Source organism: Nuphar pumila, chromosome 11 (assembly GCF_984573655.1).
Source record: "Nuphar pumila chromosome 11, dmNupPumi1.hap1.1, whole genome shotgun sequence".
NCBI classification, from domain to species: domain Eukaryota; kingdom Viridiplantae; phylum Streptophyta; class Magnoliopsida; order Nymphaeales; family Nymphaeaceae; genus Nuphar; species Nuphar pumila.
The window spans coordinates 39,865,682-39,890,245 of NC_143259.1; the positions used below are offsets into that span (position 1 = coordinate 39,865,682).

The 24,564-nt window shown below is 43.7% G+C and overlaps 1 protein-coding gene across 1 annotated transcript in view; it reads left to right on the forward strand.

Annotated features, from left to right (window-relative positions):
• The window catches only part of LOC149822291 (sodium-dependent phosphate transport protein 1, chloroplastic-like), a 214,064-nt gene extending 189,823 nt beyond the window's left edge, over positions 1–24,241 (forward strand). The window contains exon 15 of the transcript XR_016426025.1: positions 23,783–24,241. The gene's annotated coding sequence lies outside the window, so the exon portion shown is untranslated. The remainder of the gene's footprint in view (positions 1–23,782) is intronic.
• Positions 24,242–24,564: the final 323 nt, after the last annotated feature.

Below are 24,564 nucleotides of genomic sequence, written 5' to 3' on the forward strand. Positions count from 1 at the left end.
CATCTTAAAGGAATTTAAGAAATAAGGCAATCGATTAAAATCTGCAGTTTATTACAAAATGGGTCTTTTATTCCAAAGTTCAATAAATCTAAGAAAAACTCCAAAAAGTCCCAGAGCCGATCCGCCAGCAGAAAGGAAATGAATCTTGATCCACGTTGCACCACGCCATCGGCCGCCAGTGAAGTCCTACTCCTCACCTGCCCATGAAATGGGTCAGTTTCATAACAAACTAGTAGGTGCACGAACAGATAAGTAGAATGAAAATAAAACAGGACATTCATAAGATAGGCAATTATGATATTTAAGCAGTTAAAGCAGTTGTAGTCTATTCTAGCAAATGTAATAAGTGCAAAGAGAAGCAGTGTAAGTCTCAGTCATCTATATCTATTCATGAATATATTATTTAAGTTCTGATATTAACTGGCCTGTGGGTACGCACAGACGCGAAACGTAGAAACAGCCGAGACCAATCCGGGGGTTTATTATGTCAGGTGTTTTCATTAACCCGGATGGCTGACTGAGTCCGCTCCTAAGGGGACGGTCAGTGACCAAGAGAGTAAATCCCCAAAGGCATTCGTGGCCCAAGGATGCATCCAACTTCTGCAGAAGTGCCTGGGAATTACCACCTAGGATAATTTATGGTAAATCCCAATTCCCCTAACTCCGATGACTGGGGAAAACCGAGTCTTTTGCTCGTGGGGTGGTTGTTAACAACCTGTTCATCGGAGTCTTTGTACCATCCATCCTCTCCCTTGATGAACCGTGATGGGTACGACGGGGGTTTCTTAACCGCCGCCCCATCCTGTATGCTCTGGTCCATTAGACCCACTCGAGCATCTTGCCTGTGAAGGCGAAATAGTCACCATTTTATGTGATCTCAGCATTTTGCTAATTGCACTCATCGAGGTTGCCACAACCTCATCATCCCACCATCGTAACCCACATGGGACGTACTTGTCCAAAAGTACGATCGTACCTTCCTAGAAGTACAATTACGATGAGAGGCAACATAATGGTTTATGACTCTTTTGTTTCCTACATGACATGTTTTGCTTTTCTGAGCAATTTGGCCCGTGAAGGCCGATATTATCACATCAAAACCAATAAAGTGTAAATTTCATACTTCAATACACTCCATGATCTTACATAAAATTCATATCGTACCTGCCTTAAGGTTCGATTACAATAGCAATTGCAGTGCATTCTGATTCTATTCACAAAGTCTACCTTAAGTATGCAATCTCAAAGGAGTAATCATGCAACATAGACAATTATCAGTTAAGTAATCCTACACGTAAACAGGCATGCCAATTAAACTACTTGATGAGTCTACCCAAAGAATTTACATTATGCAATTTCAAAAGAATCACAAAGAGTAAACTTTGACCAGTCAATATTTCTTCAGATACACAAGTATGCAAAATAACTATTCTATCTCAGAAGTCTTATTTTATTTTGTTCATACATACTATTCGTGCGACTTTCCCCTACCTCGGGATGTCTTGCAGCTGCGTGCGTCTACGCGTGTAGATGATACGAGGCTCGGGCCGCGGAGCCAGAGCGAGGGTCCGATGCGAGGTCTGCAACAGTGCTATGTTAATAATAATGCGGAGCAAAAGAAGGACAATCCTGTCTATAGGAAAAAGAGAGGCAGCAGAGGTGTGCCCCTGCTGGCCGAAAACAGACAAGCGGTGGGGGAACAAGCCCCAACCTAAACATAGCGCAGTGGCAGGGGGTCGCCCCTGCCGACGGCCACCAAGTGGCAGGGGCTGAGCCCCTGCCAACGGCACACAGTGGCAGGGGCTGAGCCCCTGCCGACAGCAAAGGATGGCAGGGGGCCAGCCCCTGCCGGAAGCACAGGTCGGCAGGGGCCAACCCCTGCCGCCAGCACGAAGTGGCAGGGGCTGAGCCCCCTGCCGACAACACAGGTCGGCAAGGGCCAGCCCTGCCGACAGCACCAGACGGCAGCAAAAAGGGGTGCCGCAGGGGCCACCGGTCCCCTGCCGGCACTCCGGCGATTCGCAGAGGGAGACGGGGACGACAGGGGCGGCGTAGGCCACCTGTCGGGGCCATGGCGACACAGAGAGGCGGTGGGAGGCCGCGGCAGTGGCTGTGAGCCACCTGCCGGCCTCCCGGCGAGGTGACAGGGAGGGGGGTCGCAGGGGCCTCAGGTCCCCTGCCGACACCCCGGCGATCCCCAGCAAGAGAAGGGGATGACAGGGGCTGCGTAAGCCACCTATCGGGGCCCCGATGGTACAGGGAGGCAGTGGGAGGCCTGCGGCAGCGGCTGTGAGCCTGCCGGCCTCCCGGCGAGGTGACAAGGAGGGGGGGTGAGGAAGAAAAGAGGGAGGAGAGGAGAAGAACGGCGTACCTGGGGGGGGGGGGGGTTCCCGGCGTCGGCGGCAGGCGCAGCAGGGAAGGAGACCGGCGCGGGGGAGGAAGCTCGAGAGGGCTGCGAGAGGGAGGCGAGACTCCCCTCGCCCTCCGACCTCTCTCATAAAGGCGAAGGGGGGCACCGGAAGGGGAAACCCCTGGTGGGTTTCCCAAATCCTCCCGCAAGAGAAGGGGGAGAAGGGGGGGGGGAGTGCGGCGCTCGGAACCCTGCGTCGGGTTACGCAAAACCCTAACAATAAAAAGGGGCTCGGGTCGGGTCCGGACCCGACCCGGCCCGGGTCCAAACAGTTTTTTTTTTTAAATGGGATTTTACATCCTACCCCTCTTAAAAGAATTTCGTCCGCGAAATATCTATTACCTTGAAGAATCAAAATACAGGTCAGGATATTTTTCCCTGATATCGTTCTCGGTTTCCAAGTACATTCGTCAATCCCATGATGTTGCCACCGAACCTTTACAAATGAAATGGTCTTTGATCTAAGCACTTGGTCACGACGGTCGACGATCTCCACTGGTCTTTCTTCGAATGTCAAGTCCCTTCTAATGTCCACATCATCATAATGAATGATATGCGATGGATCGTGAACATACTTCCTCAACATGGATACGTGAAAAACATTATGGATCTGAGCATACTGCGGAGGCAACGTCACGCGATAAGCTCTTCTCCAATCCGTTCCAGGATTTCGAACGGTCCGACGTATCTAGGACTCAGCTTTCCCTTTTTCCCGAACCGAAATACGCTCTTCGTCGGAGATACCTTAACAAAAACCATCTCACCAATATCGAAGACAAGCTCTCGTCGGCGTCTATCTGCATAGCTTTTCTGCCGACTCTGAGCGGTACGGAGTCGTTCTCGAATCATCTGCACTTGTTGAGTATAGTGTTGCAAGACTATAGGTGCCTCCAATTTTCGCTCGCCAACCTCGTCCCAGTAAACAGGTGATCGACATGGCCTCCCATACAAAGCTTCGTATGGGGCCATCCCGATGCTCGCATGATAGCTGTTGTTATACGCGAACTCCGCCAAACTGATGTGGGAATCCCACTCTCCCTTCCAGTCCATCATACAGGCTCGAAGCATGTCTTCCAAGGTTTGAATCGTACGCTCCGACTGCCCGTCCGTCTGAGGGTGAAACGCAGTACTAAACTTTAACTTGGTGCCCAACGCCAACTGAAGTTGTCCCCAAAACCTTGAAGTGAATCTAAGATCACGATCGGAGATAATCGAGACTGGAACACCGTGCAATCTCACAATCTCTCTAACATAGAGATCAGCGAGACTATCTAACGATTGGTTGAGACGGATAGGTAGAAAGTGAGCCGACTTGGTGAGTCTATCGACGATCACCCAAATCGCGTCATGCTTTCTCCGCGTCCTCGGAAGACCGACTATAAAGTCCATGGTAACATCTTCCCACTTCCATAGAGGGATCTCTATCTGCTGCATGACCCCACCGGGTCTCTGGTGCTGGATCTTGATTTGCTGACACGTTAAACACTTCGAGACATACTCAGCCACGTCTCGCTTCATACCGTTCCACCAATAACTGCGTTGCAGGTCCTTGAACATCTTCGTGCTACCCAGGTGAATTGTGTACCTAGACTTGTGGGCTTCCGCAAGAACTTCATCTCGAAGAACCGGGTCATCAGGAACCCAAAGGCGCTCCCTCAACCATATACTTCCATCCTCCTTCAGACGAAAAGGTGTATCTGCCAATATCGCTTGAGCCTTCAACTTTTCGTAGCGTGCATCAGTTTTCTGCCCATTGATGATCCTCGCAAGCAGCTCAGGTTGAGCAACAAGGTGAGATAAGCTGATTAAACCTTGAGTGACCGCGAAAGGTTCCCATGAGGCTAGGTCTTCGACCAACCTCCATCCAGCAAATAAAGCATTTATCGAGATTTCCGGTGCTTTGCGGCTGAGAGCGTCAGCCACAACGTTCGCCTTTCCTGGGTGGTAGGAGAGGGTGAAGTCGTAATCCTTGAGGAATTCAAGCCAACGCCGTTGTCTCATATTCAATTCCTTCTGTGAAAATAGGTACTTAAGGCTCTTATGATCGGTGAACGCCTCAAATTGCTCTCCATACAAGTAATGTCGCCATATCTTCAGTGCGAACACCACCGCAGCTAACTCTAAATCGTGAGTTGGGTAGTTCTTCTCGTGAATTTTAAGTTGTCGAGAAGCGTAAGCGATCACCTTCCCATTCTGCATCAGCACGGCCCCTAGGCCTGACCCAGAGGCATCGGTATAAATCACGAATCCGCCCTTACCAGAAGGTAAGGTCAAAATAGGAGCACTGGTAAGTTGCTCCTTCAACAACTGGAAACTCGCCTCGCACTTCTCGTCCCATAAGAATTTAGTCTCTTTCTTCAGTAACTTTGTCAGGGGTAACGCAATTTTAGAAAAATCCTGAATGAATCTTCTGTAGTAACCCGCTAGTCCAAGGAAACTCCTGATATCACGCACGTTCTTTGGTTGCTGCCAACCAAGTACAGCCTCCACCTTTGCAGGGTCCACGGACACTCCTTCCTTAGAAATAACGTGTCCCAAAAACATGACTTCCTCGAGTCAGAATTCACATTTAGAGAACTTGGCATACAAACGTTCCTTTCGCAAGGTCTCCAACACAACTGTTAGGTGCTCTCGATGTTGCTCTCGACTTTCTGAGTACACCAAGATGTCGTCGATGAACACGATCACGAAGGTGTCCAAAAATGGCTTGAACACCCTATTCATCAAGTCCATGAAAGCTGCGGGGGCATTGGTCAGTCCGAACGGCATGACTGTGAACTCGTAATGTCCGTATCTCGTCCGAAAGGCCGTCTTAGGAATATCCTCATTCCTAATTCTGAGTTGATGGTATCCGGACCTAAGATCGATTTTCGAGAAAACCTTGGCCTTCTGTAACTGATCGAACAAGTCTTCGATACGCGGCAATGGGTACTTGTTTTTTATTGTGGCCTGGTTGAGCATTCGATAGTCGATGCACAATCGCAAAGTCCCGTCCTTCTTCTTCACGAAGAGCACAGGAGCTCCCCAAGGAGAAACGCTGGGGCGAATGAATCCCTGATCCAACAACTCCTGCAACTGCTTCTTCAGCTCCTCAAGCTCGGCTGGCGCCATTCTGTAGGGTGTTTTGGAGATTGGTGTCGTACCTGGTAGCAATTCAATACTGAATTCTACCTCACGAGACGGTGGAAGTCCCGACAGCTCTTTAGGAAAAACGTCGGGGTAATCGCGAACAATATCAAGCTCACTGATGGGAATGGGCATTGGATCTGACTGGATAACACTAACCAAAAAGGCAGTGCATCCCTTCCGCAAGAAGTTCTGTGCCTTAAGTGCCGAGATCATCCAGCTTGCTCGAACAGGTCTGGAAATTCTGAATTCTACTCTCGAAGAGCCTGGAGGTGATAAAACGATCTTGCCATCACGGCAAAAGATCTTGGCATGATACTTGTGCAACCAATCCATGCCTAGGATGACGTCAAATTCAGTCATCTCCAGCAGGATAGCACAAACAGGCAAGTGCCGCTCTGCCACAACTACGTCCAATTCAGGTATGAAAGTGGTGCAAACCGTGTTCTTCCCAACGGGGTTATACACGTCTAATGCATTATCAAGCGTTTTTACCGTTATATGCAATTGTTTTACGAATTTTTCTGAAACAAACGAATGTGTGGCACCACAATCAAAGAGTGCAAAAGCTGCTTGATCAGCAACAAGAATGGTACCTTGAACGAGATCCCCTTTGGTCAATTGATCGACCGTGGCTGCATAAACTCGACCCGGCTCTCTGCCACTGCTTGGTTGTGCTCGCGGTTGTTGCTGATGAGGTGGTCGAGGAGGCTGAGATACGTTGCCGGTTCGCTTGAGGTCATCTGCTGCTTTCTTCCGGCAGTCGCGTATGAAATGGCCCATCTTGCCACAGTACAGGCATCCGCCAGTGTCCCGCGGACAAGATTGTCCCACATGAGGCCTCTTGCACCTGGGGCAGTTATCACTCGACGGTTGCCTGGGTGGTGGAGGGCCATGCTGTCGCTGGCGTTTTGCTGGGGGAAACTGTTTCTTCCCTGCTTCAGTCTTCTCTGGAAAAGGTGGTCGCTGCCCTGGGCCGCCGGGAAAGGTCTTCTTCTGCTCACCACCTGACGCGGTTGACTTCTTGGCTTGCACACTTTTTGAACGCTCCCAATCCTCGTTCAGTAGGGTGGCTGCCGCTACTGCCGCAGAAAAAGTTGCGGGCATACTGGTGAGAACCCTATGCCTGAGTCCTTCCTTCAGTCCGCGAATAAACTTCCCGGCCCGCTCATGATCATCCTCGAATAGGTGAGGACAATAGCGCTCCAACCGTTGAAATTTGGCGATATATTCGTTCAAACTTAAGCTTCCTTGGCACAGCTCCAGAAATTCCACCTTCTTCTTTTCCCTCGCATGAGGAGGGAAATAGTTTCCGAGAAAAACCCTTCGGAAGGCCTCCCACGGAATCACCTCAGCACCCGGAAACTGCACCTCCCGCGTAGTGTCCCACCATTCGCGAGCGTCGTCCTTCAAACGAAAGGACCCGAACATTGTCTTCTTATCATCAGGAACGGACAACACTTGGAACACCCGTTCCACCTCTTTAACCCAACTCTCCGCCAAGTCAGGATCAACCTTGCCAGAGAAAGTAGGAGGGTCCAGCTTCATAAATTTTTCATATGTGGCGGTTGGTGCATTCCCAGCAAGGGAACCCGGATCCTGATGGGGGCGACCCTGGTTACGAATCGCCTCAGCTAAGGAGTTGAGGGTATCCATCATGAATCCCCTCTGTTCACGCAACTCATCGGCCATGCTGTGGCTTGAGTTTCCCGCCATCCTTAAAAAGCAACCAAGATTAAAGTCAAAAATACTGAAGACGTACCAGTAGGCATAAGTATAGAAACAAAGGCAATAACATAAATCTTTATTCCGAGAGTCAAATATTTAGAATCCAGCTGTGCTGGTACATAAGCAAAAGTTATATTCCGCAGTTATAAATGAGTTCACAGACTCCAACAACACTGGGTGCGTGCTACGTCCCCTTAGGGACGACTAGAATACTTCCTAAGATATTCCCTTCTATTGCCTGTGCGCCTGAATCTGCGCTTAGGGGTGAAGGGAAGTGACTCATCGTAGGAGGGCTCCTGCCCGTAAAGAGGCGTCGCCGGAGTATATTCCGGTGAGCCAAGACTATAATCTGAAGAATCCGTCGCAGGTGTATATGTGGGTGATACACCGCCCACTGGGTCTGCCGGAGGTGGCGGTTGCTCGCCGGCAGTCGAAATTGCGATCTTGTCGTCATGCTCAGCCTTGTGGAAGCAAGCATCCATGGTGTGGCCTGTTTTTCCGCAGAAACCACACTCCTCTGTTAACTCAGGGGGAACAAAATCTCCCGATGACTCCTGTGGTGTCTGATGGTGCACCTGAATGTGTGAAGGCGCGAAATCACCTTCTCGAGCATGCACTTCAGCCCACGCTGCTGCCAAGGGTATTTGGTAGGCGATCGGTAGTGCGAAGCCTTGCTCATCCGTAAAAATGGGTAGAGGAGGGCGGTTAGCCCAGTAACCAGCCCCGAACATCTCACGTCCGCCCCTCCCCCTTACGGAACGACCACGTACACTACGCGTGCTCCTACCGCGAATACCATTAAAACCAGTAACTGGATCCATATATCCAACGGTACTACGAATAAGACAAGAATATCATTTAGTCTAAACATGCTATGAAATATCAAAGGTTTACTTACAGCGCGATGGGATGCTCAATAGTCAAGATTCACTTCTTTCTGATCTGGCTCTGATACCAAGTTGTAACGCCCCAAAATTTCGACTTGTGATTTCGAAAACCTTATCGAAAAAACCTTTCAAAGATTTAAAGTTTATTATTTAAAAAACAACAGCGGAAGACATTTAGAAAGGGACACAAGTCAACAATCCTGGGTACGTTAGCTGAAAAACCATCATTCACATGTACAACATCTTAAAGGAATTTAAGAAATAAGGCAATCGATTAAAATCTGCAGTTTATTACAAAATGGGTCTTTTATTCCAAAGTTCAATAAATCTAAGAAAAACTCCAAAAAGTCCCAGAGCCGATCCGCCAGCAGAAAGGAAATGAATCTTGATCCACGTTGCACCACGCCATCGGCCGCCAGTGAAGTCCTACTCCTCACCTGCCCATGAAATGGGTCAGTTTCATAACAAACTAGTAGGTGCACGAACAGATAAGTAGAATGAAAATAAAACAGGACATTCATAAGATAGGCAATTATGATATTTAAGCAGTTAAAGCAGTTGTAGTCTATTCTAGCAAATGTAATAAGTGCAAAGAGAAGCAGTGTAAGTCTCAGTCATCTATATCTATTCATGAATATATTATTTAAGTTCTGATATTAACTGGCCTGTGGGTACGCACAGACGCGAAACGTAGAAACAGCCGAGACCAATCCGGGGGTTTATTATGTCAGGTGTTTTCATTAACCCGGATGGCTGACTGAGTCCGCTCCTAAGGGGACGGTCAGTGACCAAGAGAGTAAATCCCCAAAGGCATTCGTGGCCCAAGGATGCATCCAACTTCTGCAGAAGTGCCTGGGAATTACCACCTAGGATAATTTATGGTAAATCCCAATTCCCCTAACTCCGATGACTGGGGAAAACCGAGTCTTTTGCTCGTGGGGTGGTTGTTAACAACCTGTTCATCGGAGTCTTTGTACCATCCATCCTCTCCCTTGATGAACCGTGATGGGTACGACGGGGGTTTCTTAACCGCCGCCCCATCCTGTATGCTCTGGTCCATTAGACCCACTCGAGCATCTTGCCTGTGAAGGCGAAATAGTCACCATTTTATGTGATCTCAGCATTTTGCTAATTGCACTCATCGAGGTTGCCACAACCTCATCATCCCACCATCGTAACCCACATGGGACGTACTTGTCCAAAAGTACGATCGTACCTTCCTAGAAGTACAATTACGATGAGAGGCAACATAATGGTTTATGACTCTTTTGTTTCCTACATGACATGTTTTGCTTTTCTGAGCAATTTGGCCCGTGAAGGCCGATATTATCACATCAAAACCAATAAAGTGTAAATTTCATACTTCAATACACTCCATGATCTTACATAAAATTCATATCGTACCTGCCTTAAGGTTCGATTACAATAGCAATTGCAGTGCATTCTGATTCTATTCACAAAGTCTACCTTAAGTATGCAATCTCAAAGGAGTAATCATGCAACATAGACAATTATCAGTTAAGTAATCCTACACGTAAACAGGCATGCCAATTAAACTACTTGATGAGTCTACCCAAAGAATTTACATTATGCAATTTCAAAAGAATCACAAAGAGTAAACTTTGACCAGTCAATATTTCTTCAGATACACAAGTATGCAAAATAACTATTCTATCTCAGAAGTCTTATTTTATTTTGTTCATACATACTATTCGTGCGACTTTCCCCTACCTCGGGATGTCTTGCAGCTGCGTGCGTCTACGCGTGTAGATGATACGAGGCTCGGGCCGCGGAGCCAGAGCGAGGGTCCGATGCGAGGTCTGCAACAGTGCTATGTTAATAATAATGCGGAGCAAAAGAAGGACAATCCTGTCTATAGGAAAAAGAGAGGCAGCAGAGGTGTGCCCCTGCTGGCCGAAAACAGACAAGCGGTGGGGGAACAAGCCCCAACCTAAACATAGCGCAGTGGCAGGGGGTCGCCCCTGCCGACGGCCACCAAGTGGCAGGGGCTGAGCCCCTGCCAACGGCACACAGTGGCAGGGGCTGAGCCCCTGCCGACAGCAAAGGATGGCAGGGGGCCAGCCCCTGCCGGAAGCACAGGTCGGCAGGGGCCAACCCCTGCCGCCAGCACGAAGTGGCAGGGGCTGAGCCCCCTGCCGACAACACAGGTCGGCAAGGGCTAGCCCTGCCGACAGCACCAGACGGCAGCAAAAAGGGGTGCCGCAGGGGCCACCGGTCCCCTGCCGGCACTCCGGCGATTCGCAGAGGGAGACGGGGACGACAGGGGCCGCGTAGGCCACCTGTCGGGGCCATGGCGACACAGAGAGGCGGTGGGAGGCCGCGGCAGTGGCTGTGAGCCACCTGCCGGCCTCCCGGCGAGGTGACAGGGAGGGGGGTCGCAGGGGCCTCAGGTCCCCTGCCGACACCCCGGCGATCCCCAGCGAGAGAAGGGGACGACAGGGGCTGCGTAAGCCACCTATCGGGGCCCCGATGGTACAGGGAGGCAGTGGGAGGCCTGCGGCAGCGGCTGTGAGCCTGCCGGCCTCCCGGCGAGGTGACAAGGAGGGGGGGTGAGGAAGAAAAGAGGGAGGAGAGGAGAAGAACGGCGTACCTGGGGGGGGGGGGGTTCCCGGCGTCGGCGGCAGGCGCAGCAGGGAAGGAGACCGGCGCGGGGGAGGAAGCTCGAGAGGGAGGCGAGACTCCCCTCGCCCTCCGACCTCTCTCATAAAGGCGAAGGGGGGCACCGGAAGGGGAAACCCCTGGTGGGTTTCCCAAATCCTCCCGCAAGAGAAGGGGGAGAAGGGGGGGGGAGTGCGGCGCTCGGGACCCTGCGTCGGGTTACGCAAAACCCTAACAATAAAAAGGGGCCCGGGTCCGGTCCGGACCCGACCCGGCCCGGGTCCAAACAGTTTTTTTTTTTTAAATGGGATTTTACACCTCTTCCACAACCACGTCCTCTAATGTTCAGAGTATTTCCACGACCATAACCAGAAGGAACAGCTAAGGCAGATGTCTGGGATATAGGATGAGATTGTGGGAGAGAAAAAACAAGTTTGCTCAAGCGATTGTATGCATCAGCTAGAGTAGGTATATCAGATCTAGTTAACATTTGGACTTTAGCAACCGAGAATTCGAAAGATAGCCCTGTGAGGAACTGAGCAACCATAGTCTGTTCTTGATGATCCTTTTGCTTTGAACAACACAGAGGCCTGTGAGCATTAAGCCTTTCAAAGGCAGCTTTAACAGATGCATAGTACTGGGCCAATGTCTGATCTCCCTGCTGCAAATTATATATTTCTTGTTCCACTTGCAGAATATGGCTCACATTTGTTTCCTAAGAGTAAGTATTTCGAAGATTATCCCACATCTGTTTAGCTGTATTATAATAGATTAGACTGTCTGCAATATGAGGTTCAACATTGTTCATGATCCATGACATAACAATGTCATTATCTTCATCCCAAGTAACATATTTTCCTACTTTATCACTCGGTTCAATTTCCAGAAAAATATGTTTTCTACGATGTCTAGATACCCACATCATAAAGGTTCTAGACCACCTAGCATAGTTAGTTTAATTTAATTTCACCGAAGACCCATAAGAAAAGGGATTCGCAAAAGCCTTATATTCCCCAATAGCTTCAGTCTTAGAATCAACCTTCGGAGCTTCATCCATAATGAAGAAAGCTTATGCAGGAAATGATAACATTGCTGCAATGTACGACAAAAAAAAATTAATACAAAAATTTGTCAAATTGAATCTGAATATGTTACGAACCCACAGTAAGTTCGACACACTGCATAAGCTACGACACCCCACGATATTTTGAAGAAACACTACATCAGATCTGAGATCAGATCTGAACCATTCCAACCACATCTACAGGAGCAACCAACAGAAAACCTCCATGTCATCTTTGACCATGGCCAAAAATTTTGTGTATTTAATCACAACTCTGTTAGAAGCTCAGTTCCAATGCAGACTGTTCACGGTACAGGATTCACGATAGATAGAACATTGAAACATGCGATACTTCATTCACGACAACCCCAGATCGATCGAAGTGTTCCAACAGAATAATCAAAAATTTCTTTTCTCATCCAGATCCAGGATTAACAGTATAAGATTTTCTTCATATTCACGACTGAATCCAGGTCCGGTTGATAAAATCACAGCTCATGAAGGCATCACGGTTGACGATATACAGTCCAGATAGCAGCGATGTTGCCGAGCTCTATGGATCTGATTACAGATCTATGTCTTGACTCTTGTCAGACAATAGATTTGTTATCATATCTATGCCACCCAAATTAAAGAAGGTAGAGCACGCACCTTTTTCTTTTTCTTTTTTGGCGCAGATCGAACTCGGGTTCATGTTCCCACGACCTTCAACTTTGATACCATGTGGAGAAACTCAATATTGCACAGGAACCGAGAGAGAGAGAGAGGAAGAGAGAGCAGATGAGAGGGAAAAATCGTAATACTCATTATGGCTAAACACCTCTTGTTTAAATAGAGGTTTAGCCTAATAAACAAATTACAAAGAGGTCCCTCATTATTTGTAAAATTCTAAAGAACCATCTTTTAAGAATAAATAAATAACTTTAAGGATAAAACACTTGAAAATAACTAATAGTCGACTAGTCTTAACAATAGTATTGCTTAGCAAAAGTATCGGCATGTTTCAGAAACTACTCTTACTATGATGAATGATTTGGAATTAAGACTAGACATGTAGATGGATGCTTTTCAGATGATGGTCAACTGCATACCTCTTACTCTTTTGAATGGCTACCTACTTTCTCTTGTTTGGAAGGAAACTCAGATTATTCTTTATTGTGTACCTTTGGATGTAAATTCTGTGTATGTAGATGACTCATTAGGAAACAAATTTTCTCTGAAAATATGTCAATTAATATGGTATGGCAATACATTTAAAGGGTTTTGAGGCTTTGATCTTGTACACAAACATGTACTATACCAAGACATGTTTAATGTGCAATCAGTGGTAACTCAAGTAGCTACTCAATCAAGGATTTTAGATCCTTCTAGCTTACCTCTAAAGTTGGCGAAAGTAACTGTCACGTTATTGTACCAAACATGGAATGTACTTCATAAGATGTAACGCCTCGAAACTTCAACCCAATTTTGTGAAATATTAATTTTTATTTTTTAAACATAGTGGAACTACTAAGTTCACTTTGGGTCAAACATCTCAGGCACGTCACAGGGTATTAAAACTAAAGATATCATTCTACAAGTTATAAGAAAGTCTAACATGAGATAAAATTATAAGTTGGAACGTCAAAAATTCATGCATCAAGGTTCCTACAGCATCCCGCGACCGCTCTTTACCGTCTATTCCTCACCTGAAATGATTAAATATTAGGGTCAGACTATAACTAGTCTGAATAATAGGATTACTATGTCTATGCATATGTACAATGTAACAAGGATATACAATTCTATGGACTATCAACAAATTGTAAAACTATCACGTATCATGACATGACTAAATAAATATCACATGAAACAATTAATTCCATAGCTCACTCGTGACATATAAATAGTCACAAATCATTATAAGCATTTTCTGGCACATTATAACACAAGTTCTGTAATGGCAAAAAAAAAAATGTTTTGATTCGGGCCGGATCCGGACCCGACCCGGACCACCGCCTCTCGCTGTCTTTTAAGACAGCGAGGCAGGCGGGAGGAGGGTTACGAAACCCTCCTCACCGCCCTTCCACCTCGACCCTCTCATCTCTCTCCCCGACACCCACCGCCTCTCGTCACCCTCGATTCGCCGGAGACCAGCGTCAGCCGATCGCCGCCGGCGACTCTCTCCGACGCCGCCGACCACCATTGACGTTCTTCCTCCCCTTCTTCTCCCTCTTTCCGTCTCTCTCTCTCTCTCATTCCTTCCCCCTCGTTTCTTCGTTACACAGGGAGGGGAGGGCTGAGCCTCCTCCCTGCTTTCGTACGGCAGGCGAGGGGCGGAGCCTCCTCCCTACTTCCGTACGGCAGGGGAGGGGCCGGGCCCCTCTTCCCTGCTCTCTGCTACGGCAGGGGAGGGGTCGAGCCCCTCCTCCCTGCCCCTTTTTGTTGGGCCAGCAGGGGCCATCGGCCCCTGCCTTTCGTTTGCCAGCAGGGGCCCCTACCTTTTGTTTGCCAGCAGGGGCCTATGGCCCCTGCCTTTCTTTTGTCAGCAGGGGCATAGGCCCGTGCCTTTTGTTTGCCAGCAGGGGCCTATGGCCCCTGCCTTTCTTTTGTCAGCAGGGGCATAGGCCCCTGCCTTTCGTTTGCCAGCAGGGGCCTATGGCCCCTGCCTTTCTTTTGTCAGCGGGGGCATAGGCCCCTGCCTTTCGTTTGCCAGCAGGGGCCTATGGCCCCTGCCTTTCTTTTTGTCAGCAGGGGCTAGGCCCCTGCCTTTCTTTTTGCCAGCAGGGGCCATCGGCCCCTGCCTTTCTGTGTGCCAGCAGGGGTCATTGGCCCCTGCCTTTTTGTTTGCCAGCAGGGGTCGATGCCCCTTGCCCCTTTGTGCGCGAGCCTATACCCTTGGTCGACAGGCCCGAGGAATCTTTGGAAGCTACATCGTAATGCGGACATATCATTACAATTGTTGATCTCCAGCGAGGAATTCCTAGTGAACGTGAGTCATCTGCTCGCATTGACTACATCCCTCTTTGGGCGGCAAGGATCATTTGGCCCTACCCCATCCTTTTCTTTTGAGAGTCATTTGGGACTGTTGGCCCCAACTCTATGTATTGGAGAAGTTGAGTCTTTGCCCAACTTTTGCTTTTGTCTGGGTTTGCATGTTAATATCGCATATTTGCAGCTACGACGGATCTCACTCGCGCTCCGCGACCCGAGCCGTCAATTGTGTACGTCCGCAGACGTCAGCAAGTTCATAACCCTCCAAGGTAGGGGAAGATTTGTATATATATATATATATATATATATATATATATATATATATATATATATATATATATATTTATACGAGTATGCACTTAACTCAAGGACGCGGTTTCGCGATCCTTGCCCTTTACCTTATGTCAGTCTATACTTGCCATCGTGTATCACGTTGAGATCTCGTGTTGCATTCTTGCTTATGGTTTGTATGTGCCATCACGCATCGTGGCGAGGTTCAGCGTTGCACTTCTGCTTACCGCCTTTACCTTGTCGTCGCGCTTTGTGCCTAGGCTCTTGTTTTTGTATGTATTATTACTGCTTTGCTATTGCAGATGCCGCACAGGTTTTTGCTCTTTGCATATGCCTTAAAGGCATCTTCAGGCATTCACCTCTCTCTCTTGCGACGAGAGTTGAGATAGGAGCTAGCGTTACATCCCCGTCTAAGGAGGGGGATACCTTGCAAGGATCCTGACTCCTTGAGTATGCAGTCCTGCAGACGAGTTGGAGGTTCTGTTGAGAAACCTGTATCCCGTCTATCGAGGCCGGTGTCAAGTCATGCGAGGCATGTAGATACCTCGATAGCGGATGAGGTTCTAGAAAATCGCAGGCATAATGTTGGCACAAGGTACTGCTGTTTCAAAGGATATAGTAAAGTTGATAAACTTTACATCTTTGTGAAACACTCCTGTTGAGGCTTCTTTTGAGGAGCTATACCCCCCTTCATCCTAGAGTACTTGTAGTCGTGCACGACACGTCTAGTACTGCGATGATCGGATGAGACGGTTGTGCGACCTCGAACAATGCGAAATGCACAATGCTGGAATCACATAAATGGCCTCACATTCGCCTTCACAGGCAAGATGCTCAAATGGTTTAAATACCACAACATAGAATGGGTCGTTAGTTAAGCAACCCCTAACGTACCTATTCGTTTCTAGTGGTCTGTCAAGGGAGAGGACAGAGCGGTACAAACTCCAATGGACAGGTTGTTAACAACCACCCTACGGGCAATGATCCGGCCTTCCCAGTCATTGGAGTTAGGGGAAAGGGGCTACAATAGTTAGCTCAACACTTCTGCAGAAGTTGGATGCATCCGTGGCACTGCCTCCTTTGGGGAATCCTCTCTCGGCTAAAGCCGTCCCTTTGGAGCGGACTCAACTAGCTATTCGGGTTATTCAAAATACATAAAATAACAGACGCCCGAACTAGTCTCAGTTGTTTCTACGTTTTGCCTGCGCGTACCCGCAGGCCAGTAATATCGAAACATAAAGTCTGTTCACACTGGTTGTTGAGTAGTGAGACTCACTTGTACTCGCTTGCACTATTGACTCCCTTGCACTCGCTTGCACCACTGACTCGCTTGCACTCGCTTGCACTACTGACTCGCTTGCACTCGCTTGCACTACCTATTCGTTTGCACTACTGATTCGCTTGCACTACTTACGCGTTTGCACTATTTACCTGCTTGCATTGCTTACCTGTTTAACTGCATATCTGCTTTAAACTGCCTAACCTACTGAATTAAATGTACATAATTCAGTTTCCTTGTAGTCTCTCTTGTGCACCTACTAGTTTTTTGCGAAACTAACCCATTCTATGGGTACAGGTGATGAATAGGTACTCCACGGGCGATGGCGCGATGGCAAGATGGCTTTAAGACTTTCTTCTTCCTGCTCTTAGCTCGCGTCCTGATGTTTTTGGGTCTTGTAACGGATTTTCTTTGGGACATCCGAATTTTTGTACTTTTGGAACCTTCTTTTAATGAAAGTGCCTTTTTCAAGTAGCATGAGTTGTATGTTTTGGTTCTTCAGCTAACGTGCCCAAAGTGGTCAGCTTGCCTTTCTAAAATTAACAAAAGGATGGTCTTCCGCTGATTTCATAAACCAACTCTGTAATAAAGAGATTCTTTTAGTCTCTTGCCTGTTTTCTGAAAGGTTCGAAAGTTTGAAATTTTGGGGCGTTACAAATTCTACATGATCAAAAAGCACAAAATGAAATAATTGAGTTTTCTCTTTTTATTATCTCATCGCAAGCCAAGGCAACCGCAACATAAGAGAACACTCGAGGATTTGTTATGCTATGTGTATTGTTAACCTGAGTGTCTAACTGAAACTGAAATCCAAAGGGAGCGGCATAATAACCGAGAGAAACTCCCAAAGGCCAAACAAATATAGGATGCACTCCTAACTTCTGTAGAAGAACTTGCATCTACCACCTAGGACAAATTGGTAGTCTGACCCCCTAACTCCGAGGAATGGGGACTAACGAACCATTATCACTCGAAGCATGATAACACATTTGTCCTCGGAGTTTTGTACCACTTACCCTCTCCAAGGTAAGCCTAAGTCTGAATGAGTTATTTATTTTATTAATTTCATTATTAGGAGTTTTATTACCTGATCCCACCGGTGCCCTAACAAGTATTGCATCAACATAGGCAACGAACCACACTGCCCTAGTGACATGAACCCAAAGATTTTCACCCCAGGTAGGACATTAAGTTTTTATTTATTTGGGTAAGCCCATTCAGTGTACTTCGCTACCTTTAAACCAGTCGAATGACAAGCCCCTTGATGCCTTTAAACCTGTTAGGCAATATCTCAATTTATGTGTGGGAGTATCTACATTTTACAAGTTAGTACTATTACAACACCCCATTAGTCTATTTTAGACTCATGCCCAATTCCAGGTAATTCCCCATACATTCTTGGTGCTTGATTCTATGACAAGTACATTCTTGGTCAATTATTTTAATCCTTTCACCAAGCATGGTAGTGGCTAAAACCAAGGTTGTAAGTATTGTATCGTTATTCGTATCGATTGGGTCCAAAATAAGATACGTATCGTATCGTAAAAAATCATAAAATTTTAATAAAAAATTCTAAAAAATCTAAAAAATCAGAAAAAATAGCAAAAATTATAAAAAAATCATAACACAAATGAATTTCACAAAATACAATCATAAAATCACATATAAAGCATTTATGTCTCTGTGAGTTGCATAAGACATCATAACCAAGTTTTTTTAAAATAACACATGAAACAATACTCAAGTTTTTTTTAAATATACCATTAATCATTATCATTATCATCATTATCATTATCCTCTTCTTCTTCTTCTTCTTCTCCTCCTTGGACATTCACATCATTTCCAATGTACGTGGGTTCATCATCATCTATGTTCTGAGCTCCTTCCACGTTTATCTATTCAATGTCCTCTTCATTTAAAATATTTGCTTATTCTTGAACCCATGCATCCAATACATCAAAAAATTTCAAACTAATGGGTTCAAATTGCTCTTTATGCCTCCTTGATGATAACTTTTTTAGTTGCCTAAAAAGATGACATTAAAAATTTAAAATTAGTTGAGTTTTGTATGATATAATTTTTTTTGAAATAAATAATTGAAAATGACAAATAAACTTTATAATTTATATATCTTTGCCTCAGTCGTAAGTTGTAGCGAACGTAGATGAGGCCATTGAGCCTTTTATGCTCCAATCTATTTCTTTGTTTTGTATGTATTTGCTCAAAGATGATGTAATTTCTCTCACATCCACTTGCACTACACGTTTGGCTAAGAATGTGAATGGCAAAAGCTCTCAAGTTTAGAACATCACTTCAAAACCTGGTCTACCACATGTCTGAAAAAAATGAGAAAATGAGAAATCAATAAGATAATAACAGATATAATCATATAAAACATCATAACTAAATAATAATATGAAACTAAAATTAAAATAGATAAAATAAATTACCTGGATGCATCGTGGCATGGTTTCACATTGTTGTAGGTTGTTAAAGTATAAATATATATGTTACTATATATATACTTATTGTACATATATACATATGTTTATTGATGTAATAGGTATACCCATTAGGGGTATTTTAGTCTTTTCACTTATATAATTAGTTGTGTTCATTAGGGGCACTTTAGGGTTTTTTTATCTTTTTATTTTTTATTCTTTTATCAAGGGCATTATAGTCTTTATAGTGCCCTTGAATTAGAGTTGTTGGGAGTGCTCCCAATGGCTATATTTCTAGTCGTTGGGGGCACTACCATTGGCTAAATTGTGGCCCCTTTTGTGTATAAATAGGGAATGAATCCCCTCTTGTTTGTAAGCTTGTTTCAAGCACTCATTAGAATACAAATCATATGTTTTTTATGTTCTTTGTCTTGCCCATTAGTAGCCTTGTGTTTGTGTTTGTATCTTAACCTATAAGTGGTCCTTGGTTGTGCTCTTACTGAGTGATTTGTAAGCCCATAAGAGGCATTTCTTTGTGTATTTTATATTTCATTACATGGTATCAGATCAAGGTTGCCCTTGGATTGTAATTTTATATGTGAAGAAGCGGCTCGTGAGATCGGTGGAGCGTTCGTTCATTGGTTCGTTGCTTTGGGAAACATGCCATCAACCGTCTTCAACTTGTTCTTGATATCTTATTTTCTTCTCTCTCTCTCTCTTTTCTTCTCTTACTTTCTCATCTCTTGGTACGATGGTCAAAAAAATAGTTATGGCTGTTCTCGTCAAGTTCGATGGAAAAAATTATAATATGTGAGCCATCACTATGAAAAGAATCTTGGTTGGCAAAGACTTGTGGGATTATGTTGATGGTTCCATATCGGAATTTTAACTTATTCTCACTAAATCTATTTGTGGGAAAGATGGAGTAACTAAGAGGAATCCCTTAAAGACAGAGAGAGAAAAACTCTTTCAGACTATAAAAAGGCTGTTAAAGAATGGGATGATGCCAAAGTTTTATCGCTATTTATGGGAAGTATGTGTGAAGAACCTTGCAAAAATATATTGGAATTTGAAAGGGCCGATGAAGCATGAGTGTTTATCAAGCAAACTTACATCCAAAATGATGTCACCCATAAATGGGAATTGCAAGATAAGATTCATAATTGCAAGCAAGGAGATAAAAGTATTAGATAGTACTATAGAACTCTCAAAAGACTTTGGGATCAAATGGCAAAATGGAGCTTATTTGGGATACCCTTGATGATGCTCGCCGTAGGAAAAATCAAATCCTTAGTGAGCAATTTTTCTAATTTATGAGAGGGCTTAGGCCTGAATTTGAACATGTTCGAGTTTCAATCATCCACCGAAACCGTAAGCAAGAGGTGCTTCCTTCTTTGTATGAGATTTTAGCCTAAGTATGCATGGAAGAAACAAGGCTAAAATCCATGACCAAATCTAAGGAGACCAAGGATAATGTATTGGTGTTATCTAGACATGGTGTCAATACTTGTTCCTACAAGCTTCCTCATTTCAACAAGATTAATTTTGGGAGGACAAAGAGCAATGATGAAAGATATGATGGGAGAAATGATAGTAGAAAAGGGAAAATTATTTGTCTTGTGGAGAACTGGGGCACATCAAACCTTATTACCCTGCATCCAAAAATGATGAGAAAAGAGTAACTACCTTATAAAAACTCTAACTGCTCCTCAAAAGCTCATTCTTTCTAACCGGTGCCATAATCTCCTCTTCCTCACCTCCCGGTAAGATTTCTTTGCTCCTAGATTTTGGTGTTTCATTTCATATGACCCCTAATAGTATTATACTCTCTGATTGTAGTATTAATTCAAGTAGATCTAATGTCTTTACTACTGATGGATCCTCTTTTGAAATTAAAGGAATTGAATTTTTTTCAAATTCTTCAAACTTTCTTATTCCAAAAGTCAGAATTGTTCTAAAACTTAATTTAAATCTTCTTTCAGTTTCCCAAATTATTTATAGTATCTCCTTCATTTCTGACTGATGTTTAATACAGGATCTCTAGCCTAGCAAGTATATTAGGGAAGGTCATAGAGAAAGAGACCTCTATTATATGGATCAGTTGATCATTCTCAAGGATACTTTTTGTTTCAATGTACAAAAACTGGATATCTTTTATGGCATCAAAGGCTAAGTCATCCTAGCATTTCTAAGTTATTCAATGTATCTTATTTGAGAAAATTTTGTAATGAAAAAATTCATTGTACTGTTTGTATTCTTGGAAAAATGAAAGTCATTCCTCATCAAGAGAGAATTTTTTTTGTTTCCAAATCACTTGAATTAATACACTCGATGTTTGGGGTCCTGCTCCTATTGCTTCTAAAGGAGGATTTACTTATTATGTGATTTTTGTAGATGATTATTCTCGCTTCACTTCGATTTATTTTTTTAGTCACAAATATGAAGTTTTTGAAGCTTTTAAAACCTTGCATCACCTTGTTAGAAATCTCTTTAAAACCAATATTTCTACATTTCGTTCTGATTCAAGGGGAGAATATATGTCAAATGACTTTGAAAAATATTTGGAAAATCATGACATTTTGCATCAAAGATCTTGTGCAAACACACCTCAGCAAAATGATTTCACCAAAAGGAAACACAAACATATAGTAGAAACCACCAGAACCTTGCTTATTTCTAAACATGATCCAAAACATTTTTGGGTTGAAGCTGCGCTTATTTCGGTATACCTCATAAACAAACTTCCTTCATCCAAACTTCAAAATATTTCCCTTTATGAGAAACTTTATAAAACTACCCATGACTATTTCAGACTAAGAACATTTGGATGTAACTGTTTTATTTTTACAAATAAAAAATGGCGAACTTTCTCCAAAAGCGATTCCTTGTGTTTTTCTAAGTTATGGGGAAAGCCAAAAGGGATTTAGATGTTATGATCTTAAACATGATAAACTTTATATATCAAGGAATCTTACCTTTATAGAGCAAGAAAGTTTCTTTGATTTAAATGTGCCTATCAAAAAAAAATGTTGATTATTTCTTTTTGAAATTATTTTCTACATGTAATGATGAAGTATTAAACAACAATGATGTTAATAATGAACCTCAATACAACATCCAGTGTGGTGAGTCTCATGGCAATGATGGTGGACCTTTAGTTATCCTGTAGAGAAAAAGAATTGGTGATAGACATCCCAATGCCTTAACTATATTCTAGCACAGAAAATCAAGAACAAAGCACTAATCAGAAATAACACATAAGCCTCTTGATAGTTTTGTATCCTACAAAAATTTTACTCAATATAAAGTTTGTCCAGTTAAACATTTTCTTACTTTGAACCCTCCTCATACAACTAGGCCAAGAATCATCCTAAATAGACGAATGTTATGAATGATGAAATACGAGCCTTAGAAAAATCCAAAAGCTGGGATATAAAAAATCTTCTTCATGGAAAGAAGATGATAAGTTGTAGATGGGTGTTTAAAATCAAAACCAAGAGTGATGGAATTTTAGCGATACATAAGGCTAGATTAGTGGCCATGGGTTATTTGCAGGAGTATAGAATAAATTACAACGAAACTTTTGCTCCAGTAGCTAAGATGACTTTTGTTAGAACCTTTATAGTTGTAGCTGCCATTAGAGGTCGGTCTATTTTTCAAATGGATGTTAAAAATGCCTTCCTCAATGGTGAAATGAAGGAAGAAGTTTATATAGGTCCACCAGCTGGATATAAGGTTCTTGTAGGAAAAATACTTCACTTAAGGAAGGTTCTTTATGGTTTGAAACAGGTACCTAAAGCCTGGTATAATCGTTTTAGTTTTGTTATGGTTAAACTAGGTTTTACTTCCTGATATACTGACACAACTATGTTTATTAAGAGATCTGATGTAGGTATTGTTAGTTTTCTTCTTTATGTTGACGATATGATTATTATTGGAGTAGACAAACAGAAAATTAAATTTATTAATAATATTTTAAAATAAAGCTTTGAAATGATTGATTTAGGTTTTATTAGATTCTTAGGGATTGAGGTTGCGTATTTTGCTTGTTGCTATTTTCTAACTTAATCCAAATTTGCTTATGACATCATAGACAGGTCCGGAATTACAGATGAGAAAATGATGGACACTCCTAAAGTGATAAATGCAAAAATGAAGATAGATGATGACAAACCTCTGGACGATCCTACTCCTTACTGTCAAATGATTGGGGTTCTCACATATTTGACCATCACCCGACCTGATATCTCACATGCAGTCCATACAGCCAGTCAATTCAATCATTCCCCTACCACTGTGCACATGAGTGTCATTACATGTATTATTAGATATTTACAAAATTTTGTTTCTAAAGGGATTGTTTTGTCTTCATCCTTCCCACTCAAATAATTCAAACTTTGGCCTGTAGCCTAAACTTGGCTCATCTTGCTATAGTCATGTGTTGTGCTATTAAAACTATCAATTTAGTTAGATTTTGCAGAGATTTTGAACATCTACATACTGAAGGAACTCTTTGTACATTGCATCACTTGGCCTTTTCTCACTTTGAAGAATGAAACCAAAACTTCCAGTTTAATTGTTAGACCATGTTGCATTGCCCACCAAGAATGGCAAATTATTAGTGTACCATGTTCTGTGTTGCATATGTCACCAGCTGACTGTGCTATTATTTTACAGAAAGGTCACTGGTTATTTCGGGTTATTTTTTGGAAATGTACTGAATCGTTTAGTAAGCAATGTTTACTTTTTATAAAATTAAAAAATATATAGTTAATATTGACATTTAATGTAAGTCCCAAACCTAGGATTCCTAGATGTGTTTTTTTTTTAAGTAGGATTCCTAGACGTGTTGGAATCCAAAGAATTTTGTGCGCTTGTCAATGCCTAACCAATGTGTGTGTGGAAGAGACAATAAATAGATGATTTTTTTTAATTCTCAATTTGTGTTTTCAATTGGATTTGCAGGTTCATGGAATGATGTCTTCAAGGTGGCAGTTGTGCTCTACATAATTGGTACTCTGGTTTGGAATTTATTCTCTACCGGTGAAAAAATCTTTGACTGAAGAATTGAATCCCGTGAAAGGAAATTGAGGAAAAGAAAGAAATTGTAATCAGTGGAAAAGGATCCTGTTTTTTATCGTAATATTCCAGTATTTGCCTTTCATAGGTAAACTTGTGGCCCTGTGCTCCTATACATGGACGCTTAAGAAGGGCAACCGAGCACCTAGAGGCGTTATGCCACACCGGCTTTCCAGGCACAGCATACCAATTTGGGTGGCACTTAAAATGCCATTCTTGAAGCTAAGCATGACAGTAGCGATGTAAGGCTTTGATTCTTCTGGCTCTAGTCGCTTGTACGGACAGATTTGTCTGTTTATTTTTATGTAGCGATTCATTTTTCTATATAGTAAATTAAAAAGGAAACCACATCCATGCTTGATGAAATTGTAACACTAAGCACTTGCTTGCTTACTTTTTTCTTCCTCGACCATATCCAAAGTCCCACAGATATTTTTTCCTCAATATGTGGTTGTCATCATTGCATCCGCAGCCCGCCTAATCAAGGATCCACAATATGGAGGAATAACTCATTGTGTATATATTGGATTGTTGTAGTTCCATTTAACTCTGATCAATTAAATGAATGCATTCACTTTGAGGAAATTCAATATTGATCAGGCTTTTGTATGCATATGTACATGCTTAACATGGGAAGGCTCCAATTTCAGCTGGATCACTTCATCTAG